This window comes from Callithrix jacchus, chromosome 9 (genome assembly GCF_049354715.1).
Source record: "Callithrix jacchus isolate 240 chromosome 9, calJac240_pri, whole genome shotgun sequence".
Classification (NCBI taxonomy): Eukaryota; Metazoa; Chordata; class Mammalia; order Primates; family Cebidae; genus Callithrix; species Callithrix jacchus.
Window position 1 is genome coordinate 56,818,954 of NC_133510.1, and position 11,348 is coordinate 56,830,301.

Sequence of the window (11,348 nt, forward strand, 5' to 3'; positions counted from 1 at the left end):
GATTCTTCTTTTTCTTCCACTGTGATTATATTGGGCTCACCTGGATAAATTAGGCCACGTTCCCTATCTTAAGATCAGCTAATTAAACTTAAATCCATCTTCAGTCTTAATTCCCCTTTGCCCTGTAACCTAACATATTCATAGGTTCTGGGGATTAGGATGGGAACATTATTAGGGGGCCCATTATTCTGTTGACTGCAAACACTGTTTAACTTTGCTGAAACTACACTATTTTCCTTTTTCCCCTAATATTCTTAAAAAACAAGAACTCTGAATGTCAGTTACTTCTTTTTCCCCTTCCGGGTTTGCTAGAAACAGAAGTAACAATTCTAGCCATCTGTCATTTAAATAAGGGAAGATTTACTGCCTTTGACTAAAAAGGCATTTGCCACAATAGCAATACTAAACACTTCAGCAAAGACAGAGTCTGTCTGGCAGGGGCAACAGCATGATATCAGCATGCCACCTGGCCCCATCTCCTCTTACCAGCGCTGCACAGTTCTCAGTGGTCCTGCATCCTTACTCTGGAAGGCAATCAAGGGGATCTGGTGCTCTAATGATGGGCCAACAAAAGAGTGAGATATTAGGATTGGGATTATATGGGTGTATGAAACATTTGAAAGAGACGTCTTAGACTACTTCAAATAGCTACCATTTATGGAACACTTTCTTTGTGTCAAGATTTTGCTGGGTACTTAAGGTATATTTTCTGTGATCCTTAGAACAACTTCTCATGATGGGCATTACAAACAAGGAAACTAAGGATAAATGGGATTATGAATTTCACCTGAGTTCACACAGCTACTAAACAGCAGAGAGAGAAAATAACTCCCCAGCTACCTGACTCTAAAGCCCTCGCCCTTCTTGCACAGAATAACTCACTGCAGAATTATCTAGTGCCCATAAGTTAAGTGCTGGCAATGGAAATATGTAGGAATTCTGTTGCTGAGGCCCTGAAGTCACGATGTTTTGTCCACCCCATCTCAATCAACTAACTAAACACCATTAACACCCCAAATTTCCTGATTAGTGACTTATCTAAAGTCCCATAATGAGTCAGTGGACTCCAATTGTGAGTCCACCCTTGTTTCTGACGTTACATCACTTCTCCTCAAAGACAGTTTTTTCATATACATACTTAGGAAGTATATATTTACTTAGGAAGAAATTAATAAAGTAGGCAAAGAAGAAAGAAATGAAGAAACTCAGCAAAAAAGAAAAAACAGATGAAAATTGGATCACTTTTTTGTGTAAGAGGGAGTAGCTCAATTCTGTAGAACACTGAAAAAGTCACGGAACTACTGAGCATCGTTCTGCAAAACTTGGAAACTATGATTTTCTATTATTTACTTGGTCTCTTTAGACTGCATCCTCAGAGAAAATGTCTTTGAACTCAAATTCAATATTTGATCAAACCACACAACTAAAAATGTTAATTAAAAACAAAGCCAAAACCAACAACAGCCTAAATATTAGGGAAAATTCCTTTAATGAATTAAATTCATTTAGTAATAAATTCTTTTTTTAAAATGAAGGCTTTGCCAACTTTTAGTTTATAAAAAGTTGTTATTACTGATGGAATTCAGTTTGCCTGACATCTTGGTATTATTCTTAAATCTAAGAATGTTTATCATTGCAGTAAGAGACATGGCCTAACATCATGCAAAAACCTTCCCTAAGGTATGGCAAATCAGAGGATTTTCCCAGGCCCCACACACTGCACAATGCCAAATTGTTGTTGGAACCAGTCCTTCAGAATAAGGAGTTTCTGTAATTTATCTTACACCCATGGTAGTCAGCACATTGAGGGGTCATATAGTGATAATAATAATGTTAAATAAATGTGTATTTATATACATGTGTTAATTGACTCACAGAATTGCAAGAACAAATTTATTTTCTAAATGAAAACAATTCAGGTAAAATTGTCCTCTTCTTTTCTGGTCCCCCATTCTTCAAAAACTCTCTTTTTTTAGGCTTTCCCCTTCCACATTTCTATTGACATTAATTTTAATTAGATTAGAACTCCATACAAAAATGGTAGCAAAGAGGAGACAATGCATACATTTGACCTACACTCCAAGGCTTCACAGATGGCCCATAGCATGGGGAGGAGCCAGGACAGATTTTTGCATGAATGTCATTACTTGAGTATCAATTTAAGGATCCTTACCCAAAATATATTCAGGTGGCCTAGAAAAGTGCTTGAAATTTTCTTATTCCATGGGTAAACATTGAAGGGTGCTATGGTAATCATTCAAGTCAAATTTTTGTGTTAACACTGGCATTATTTATATTAGCTATCTAGTCACTCTGTTTTTTTTTAAAAAGTAGATAGGCTGGGCCAGTGGCTCATGCCTGTAATCCCAGTACTTTGGGAGGCTGAGGCAAGTGGATCACTTGAGACTGGGAATTCTAGACCAGCCTCCTGACCAACATAGAGAAATTCCATCTTTACTAAGAATAAAAAATTAGCCAAATGCGGTGACACATGTCTGTAATCCCAGCTACTCAGGAGGCTGAGGCAGTAGAATTACTTGAACCTGGGACGTGGAGGCTGGAATGAGCCAAGATCGTGCCATTGCACTCCAGCCTGGAAAACAAAATCACTGTCTCAAAAGAAAAAAAAAAAAAATTAAGTAGAGAAGTTCAGAGTTTGGATAATGTTTGGATAATGGTAAAAAGTCAGAAAATGTCTGGAACATATAGAGAGGCCTGGGGTGGCGGGTGGAGAGGACTGTAGAGGTTAGGGACTTTGGGGAACTAGAAGTCAGCATGAAGATGCTGGATTCTATAGGTAAAGATAATACCACTGATAGGGAAAAAGAATGATAAAAAGGACTAACATTTATAAAAAAAAAAATTATGTGCCAGGCAGGCCTTGTGTTAGATACTTGGCAAATACAGACAAGAGATTCTTAGGAAGGAGAACTTTTGTGCTTACTTACAGTCATTCAACCTACATTCAAATACATTTTTGTGTTGTTTTATTATGTGATTTTAAGTTACAAAGATAAAAAGGAAAGAAGGAAAAGCAATAAGGCAAACTTGTCAATGGGTTTATAAACAAAAGTCAATTGTGGAATGTGGCAGGAGGCAAAAACAAAGGCATTCAAAGTTTTACCTTTAACAATTACACTTGTGCTTCCAGTTACCTGTTGATGGTATAAATTATTCCTTGTTTAGTGACTCAAAACAACAATTTTATTTCTCTCTCATGGGCCTGGAGTTTGGCTGGACTCAGTAGGTAGCTCTTGCTGAGGGTCATTCATGGGGTTGTCATCAGATGGTGGCTGATGATGGAAGCATCTACTTACAGCCGGGCATGGTGGCTCATGCCTGTAATTCCAGCACTTTGGGAGGCCGAGGTGGGAAGACTGCTTGAGCTTAGGAGTTCAAGACCAGCCTGGGTGATATGCTGTCTCAATTTATTTTTTTAAAAAAATTAAAACCAAAAAGAAATAAAGGCTTACTTCTTGCATGTTTGGAGCCTGGGCTGGGAAGGCTCACACATTTGGTCCTTTTCTATCTCTGTGGTTCTTCCACATGGTCTTTCCAGTGTTGTGGCTTCAGGTAGGTGGTTTTCTTCCATGGCAGCTCAGGGCTCCAAAGGCTCATGTTCTGAGAAAGAACTAGGTGGCAGCTATATCACCCCTTATTACTCTTCCTCAGAGTTCACACAGCATCTCTCTGCTGCATTTTATCACAAAGGTCCATCCAGGTTCCAAAGGAACAGAAACAGATTCTACCTCTTATTGAGAGGAGTATCAAAGAATTGGTGGACAACATTTTTAAACCACCATAATCTGCTCTCAGGCCACATATTATTTACATCCTTCCCACATGCAAAATATACTCAGCCCTCCCAAGACCTTCGAAAATTCTCATTTGTTAAAACACCAGGCTCAGGCTCAAGGTCCAGAATTTTATCAGTGAAATCAGGTCACATGTGGATAAAGATCCTTGTGTGTGGTCCTGTGAGTACAGTTCAAGTGGCATTCCTTGAGGTCTGAAAATATGTCAGCTAGTGAGATGAATTATCTCTCCCTCACAATAAGTATACATGGTGGAGCAGGTAAAGGATAACCACTACAAATAATCCCATTCATGAAGAGAGAAAAAAGAGGCACGTGGCGACCTCCATATTAAGTCCAGTAAGACCATGTTGCCAATTCTTTAGTTAAGATTCAATTCTGTCTGGAATGATTCTTCTCAGCTCTTGGCTCTAATATTCTGGGCTCTTAATTCCACCCTCAGAGTTCCTATTTCATAAAACAGAGCCAAAATTTCAAGTTTAGTTTAATGAGCCTGCTTCCTGTCTGTAGAAGTTCCAGGGTCCAAAGGAGTGTTTTCATTTTGAAACCATCTTTGTTCCTCATAGTCTAAGCTTGTGGTATTTCTGCTAGTGCAATTTTCCTAAAAGCTTTATGAGTTTCCTATATGAATTTTACTGAGGTTTACTTCTATTAGAAAAGCCACATCCACCGATATTGTCTACCTGGGGCTCCCTTTAAAGCTGCTGTAGATCAATGCCCTTAAGTTTCTTAGAATCCCTATTGTTTAATAGAGAGGCTCTTTAAGCTTAAGATTTTCGTCTTTCTGCAAGAATTCAGAAGGCATCATTTTAAATCTTTCTGAGGTCTTAAAGAATTTTATAGTCAAATCCTTAGCTTCCTTTTTACCTTGATAAGTTTTTGTGACAGGGCCATGGATTTAACTTTTGTCTGGAAGACCTTTACTTACTTGGAAATATTCTGCTACAAGAAACTAATAATCAGAAAAAAGTTTTATTTTCTAACCCAGGAAATCCTAGCTCCTTTGTATTAACTCTAAATTTTGCCTCAAAACTAAGAAATTTTTCTATACTTCATCCCTCTTTATCTGTATTTTATAATACACAGCTAAAAGAAACCAGTTGAAAGTTTCAACCTTTAGCCTATAAACTCTTCAGGCTGATCCATCAGTTCACTGAGAATATTTTCTATTCTCCACGTTATTACAGATAACAGTTTTGCTAACAAGAACTTTTCCTCCAGCTTTCACTAACTTTTCCCTCACTTTAAGCAATTAGTGATTACTTCAAAGACCATCAGGCTTCTGCTACTAATCTCTTGAAAGTCTTTCCAACTTATGCCTGCAGTTAAATTCCAAAGTCACTGTCATATGTTTTAGGTTTTGTTTTTGTAATACTTCATTTCCAGATCCTAAAATCAGTTGGGTAACCTATTGGTACGTAACAAATCACCCAAACCATTGACTTAAAACAACAATTTTATTATTATCTTTCATGATTCTGGGACTTGACTAAGCTCATCTAGATGGTTCTTGTTGAAGGTGTCTCATGAGCTTCCACCTAGATGGTGGCTAGTGCTGGAATCATCTGAAGGCTTGCTCACTCATATATATGGCACCTGGTCTGGGAAGAGTTAAATAGCTGCGACTGGAAACAGCTGGGCTTCCTCAGGCACCTCTTTCTGACTCTATGTGATTTCCCGTGGTCTTTTCAGCAAGGTAGCTTCAGAGTAGCTATTCTTACATGGCAACTCAGAGCAGAGCTCTAAAATGTAGGGGGATGGGGAAGCTGTATCACCTTTTATGACTGTCTCAAAAGTCGCATAGTATCATTTCCATCATATCCTATTTGTTGAGGCAGCACAAAGGCCAGTTAAGTTCAAGAAAAGGGAACACAGACTCCATATTTTTTACTGGAAAAAAGTTCAAGATTTTGCAGACATGTTTTTAAACCACCACAATTGGAAGAAGGAAAAAGAACAGAAAGAAAAGCTGAAGAACTGTTGCTGAAAAGTCATGCTATATCCTATGGCACCAAATAGTTGGCAGTTGCAGCCACAAATCTCAGTGATAATGGACAAAAATGGGTCAAGGGTCATATTCAAATACATGAAATTATTTCAGCTTTCTGTTCCCCAAGAAAGACCTATTTCTTACTTCACTGAGAGAGAGACCCAAATGCTTTGTCAGGAAAGCTAACTTCTAAAATACAGGGTCAGCAAAGGCCTAGAGGTCAAATCTGGCCTACAACCTGTTTTTGTGTGGCCCAGGAACTGAGAATGATTTTATACTTTTAAATAGAAAGAAGAAGAAAGAGAAAAAAAAGAAGGAAGAGGAAGGGAGGAGGAGGAAGGTACAGAAGCAGCAGCATACGCAACAGAGACCATCTGCGGCCCACAAAGCTAAACATACTCTGGCCCTTTATAGGAAAGGTTTGTTGACCCCTGTTTTAAAGCACTTTCAAATGTGTTTTCAGATGGTTTCCACAGCTAGAACAGCAAATATACACTAGAGTGCTTCTAATATATATATTTTCCTCATAAAATGGAGTAGAGGAATAATGCCGGACTTCTCCTATCAATTTATTTTGTTATATATTCAATCTCACATATCCATAGTCTCTCTCATTTATCCTCTACCCACATATCAATATTCTCATGTCCCCATAAAAAACATAATCCTGGCTGGGTGTAGTGGCTCATGCCTATAATCCCAGAAGTTTCAGAGGCCAAGGCAGGAAGATTGCTGTAGTTCAGGAGTTCGAGACAAGCCTGAGCAACATAGTGAGATCTCATCTCTCCAAAAATAAAAATAAAAAATAAAAATCCTTTCTTTACCACCTCCTCTGAGTTTTGAGTGTGCAATTTTTTCCCTTGTGTAATTTTCCTTCTCAAAAGCCATGTTTCTTATCCCTAAAGAATAAATCAAAACTCCTAATGCTTATAGATCAATCATGATCTAGCCCATAACCATATTTCCAGCCTGTCTCCACCAATCTGTCCTTTTGCCCCCAGATTCCTACATAGTATCTACATTAGACTACTTGCTCTTCCCGCAAGAGTCCATGCCCTTCCATATACCCATAACCTTTCTCTTGTTCCTATATTCAGAAACGCCCATTCATTCTTGTCATATTGAAAATATGCTTATTTCTCATGTTCCCTGTGCCAATCCACTAGTTGAAACTGTTGCTCAGTTTTCAGAATTCTCATGGCATGTCACTGTATGTAGATCTATATAACACTTGTTTTATTCTGTTTGTGGTTATTTATAGACATGTCTTTTTCCTCAAATAGAAAAACTCCTTCAGGGCAAGTGCTATTTCTTAGTCATCTTGATATCCAGTAAATACACTAATAGGGTAGGCATGGTGGCTCATGCCTATAATCCCAGCACTTTGGAAGGCTGAGGCAGGTGGATCACTTGCAGTCAGGAGTTCGAGACTAGCCTGGCCAACGTGGCAAAACCTTATCTCTACAAAAAATACCAAAAAAATTAGCCGGGCATGGTGGCATGGGCCTATAATCCCAGTTATTCGGGAGGCTGAGGCAGGAGAATCTCTTGAACCTTGGAGGTGGAGTTTGCAGTGAGCCGAGATCGCACCATTGCACTCCAGCCTGGGCAACAGAGCTAGACTCCATCTCAAAAAAAAATGTATATACATATATACATTTTAACATTAGCATAGACATATGTATATATGTCTATGCTAATATATATGTATATGTACATATGTATATATATGTATATGTATATATGTCTATGCTAATAAATAATTGTTAAATGAGAAAGCAAATTATCCCAGATCCTTTTTTATTTTTTCCTGAAAACCTATCCTTTCCCCAGAGCTTATCCAAAGGTGCAGCTCTGGTATTCAAGCTGATCTCTTTCTGTTCTTGCTCTTCTGGCTTCTTAGTCCCAGAGCCTTTAAATTCTGGAAGAAATCAGCCTACATTCTTTCTAGCAATTTTATGACCGACCCCAGTTTTATTAAATCATACTCTTAGCACTTCAAAACTCCATCTGTTCCCCAACATGACTTTCCATTGATCCTAGCTCAACTGCATGCATTTCATCATCATCCACTCCTTTCAACAGCTTCACAGGGCACGAACCACATGTGTATGGTTCTAAGACTACCACCAGATTTCTCTTACCTTTTCTCACATTAAAAAAAAACCAAGGCTGGGCATGGTGGCTCACATCTGTAATCCTAGCATGTTGGGAGGCGGAGGTGGGAGAATCACTTGAGTTCAGGAGTTTAAGACCAACGTGGGTAACAGTGAGGCTCTGTCTCTACAAAAATTTTAAAAATTAGCTGGGTGTGGTGGTGTGTGCCTGTAATCCCAGTTACTCAGGGCCCTGATGCAAGAGGATCACTAGAGCCCAGGAAGTCAAGGTTGCAGTGAGTCATGATCATGCTACTGCACTCCAGTCTCGGCAAGAGTGAGACTCTGTCTATACTTTAAAACCACAAAAACGTTAAGACCTGAAGTTGGATCACCAACAACCTTTATATATCCAACGCACCATGACTTTTGGATAAGAGGAATATTATTTTTACCACAGTCACATAGAAAGATACAAAAATTATTCTTTAATAGGAAAATGGAAGAGTGACATGATAAAGGAGAAAAGATGGACCCTGAACGAAAATGCCTAGAGGTCATTTGGGAACTTGCATACTACCTTCTGGGACAACACATTGTATTTTTCTCTTTTTTTTTTCTCCCTAATTTTCTTGAAGCGGTAGAGAAACTTTCTGCCTCTTGGAGACCTGCTCATGGTATGACTTGACTATTGAAGAATGTGGAAAGAGTGGTTCTGATTTCTTTTAACAAGATATTCAACAAAGGAGGAGGCCATAAAGCAGAATCAGAAGGGTTTAAGGAATACATAGTGACTTCCAGCATAATGAACTCCACCCAGTTCATGGATAGTCAGCAGAAACTACTAAAGATATTAGTGGTAACATCTATACATATAGCAATTATGATTAATATTTCTAAGGCAACTTAAGTCCCAGGGGTTAATAACAACAGAAAATGCCCATGTATGTAGTAGATAAGGTCACAGCTAAGTTCAAAGTCTAACTAGTGAATCCAGATAGATAGTGATTTACTAAGTATACACAGAATAAGACGTACTAAGTTAAAAAGTCATTAGGATGTATACTCAAAATAAAAGCTATTTAATAGTGATATTATTTGTAAGTTTGAAAGAATTCTCTTGGCCAAGCATGATGGCTAATGCCTGTAATCCCAGCACTTTCAGAGGCTGAGGCAGGAGGATCACTTGAGGCCAGGAGCTTGAGACCAGCATGGGCAACAAAGTGAGACCCTGTCTCTACTTATTTTTTAAAAAGAAAAAAAAAAGGCTCTTATATTTGCAATACTGCTTCAATTCATTTATTTCTTTCAACCATATATATATACATATATATATATATATACATATATATATATATATATGTATATATATATATATAGTTTCTTTCTTTCAACATGTATTTCTTTCAACCAAATATATATATTTGAGATGGAGTCTCACTCTGTCACCCAGGCTGGAGTGCAGTGGTATGATCTCAGCTCACCACAATTTCTACCTCTGGGGTTTAAGGGATTCTCCTGCCTCAGCCTCCCGAGTAACTGGGACTATAGGCATGCATCACCATGCCCAGCTAATGTTTTGTATTTTTAGCAGAGACCAGACTTCACTATGTTGGCCAGACTGCTCTCGAATTCCTGACCTCAAGTGATTGCCCTGACCTTGGCAAGTGCTGGGATTATAGGCTTGAGCCACCGAGCCCGGCCTCCTTCAACCTTATTTACATATGTGTGTGTATGCCTGGCATATATGGTACACATGCTTAATAAAATGCAAAATCATTGATTCTTTTGACCCACAACAAGTTGGTTATATTTTTTTAACCTTTGTAGTGTGCTAATATATTCAAAGCAAGAACAGCACTCACTTAAATATTTCAATTATTAGATTAATAACAGTGGTAATATGTAGAAGCCCAATGAACTAACTGCTAAGTGTCAGCATGTATTGATGAAGGCTGGGCGCAGTGGCTCACACCTGTAATCCCAGCACTTTGGGAGATGAAGGCAAGCAATCACTGGAGCCCAGTAGTTTGAGACCAGCCTTGGCAACATGGCGAAACGCCGTCTCTATAAAAAGTACAAAAATTAGCCAGGTGTGGTGGCGTGTGTCTGTAGTTTTAGCTACTCAGGAGGCTGAAGTGGAAGGATCGCTTAAGCCTGGGAGGTGAAGGTTGCAGTGAGTTATGACCATGCCATTGTACCCCAGTCTGGACAACAGTGACACCCTTTCTAAACACACACACACACACACACACACACACACACACACACACACACAGGAAAAAAATTAAGGAATATAACTGGAAACACAAAAAATCAAGTAAATTACTAGAACAATTATTAGAGTTGACCATTTAAAAGGATAAACATTCTATCATTTGCAACTATGTTTTAACTTGGAGGGCATTATGCTAAATGAGTAAGCCAGGCACAGAAAGACAAATAATACATCATCTCACTTATATGTAGAATATAAAAAAGTCAAACTCAGAGACGCAAAGAAGAGAGAATAGTGTTACCAGGGGCTTATGGACAGAGGGACTAAGGTAATGGAGAGATGTTGGCTAAAGTGTATAAAGTTTCAGTTAGACAGGAAGATTAATAAAATAAGATGAAAAGAGGAAAAACAGAACTAAGCTTATTGAAAGCAGTTAAAGGTAAACACTTTTAGTGAGTTGATTTTGCTTAGAGTTAATTTTGCTTAAGAATTTTAAATAAAGAATACTTCTAGAAAAAGACTATGGAACTAGCAAAATAATATTTAAAATGGAAAGTTATTGCTTAATAGGGTAACATTAAAGTAAGTACTTTTATTTATTGATTGATTTAGACAGAGTTCTTGCTGTTGCCCAGGCTGAAGTGCAGTGGCATGATTTCGGCTCACTGCAACGTCTGCTTCCCTGGTTCAAGCGATTCTCCTGCCTCAGCCTTCCAAGCAGCTGGGACTACAGGCACCCACCACCACGCCCAGCTAATTTTTGTATTTTTGGTAGAGGTAGGGTTTCACCTTGTTAGCCAGACTGCTCTTGAATTCCTGACCTCACGTGATCCACCTGCCTCGGCCCCCAAAATGCTGGGATTACAGGCATGAGCCATCATGCCCACCCAAAGCAAGTACTTTATACCTACAAAGTACTTAGCACAAATTCTCAGCATATCTCTTATTAGTTCTAATTACTAATTTTAATTATGACAGATATATTTAAACAATGATATCCTTGTTGTGATATGTGTGAATTTCCACCATTATTAGCCAATAAATTTAATCTGGATTAAAAGGAAAATGGACTGCTCCTCTGATAGACTTCAAGGTAGTATTTCAAAGTGGTCTGGGAGGATACCCTAAGAACACTTAGCTGCACCTTACTGACCTTCATATGGCTTTGTATGTGTTCTCACCTTCCTTTGGTTGTCTCTCAACCACAGGAATCTTTCTCTTATGTGTTG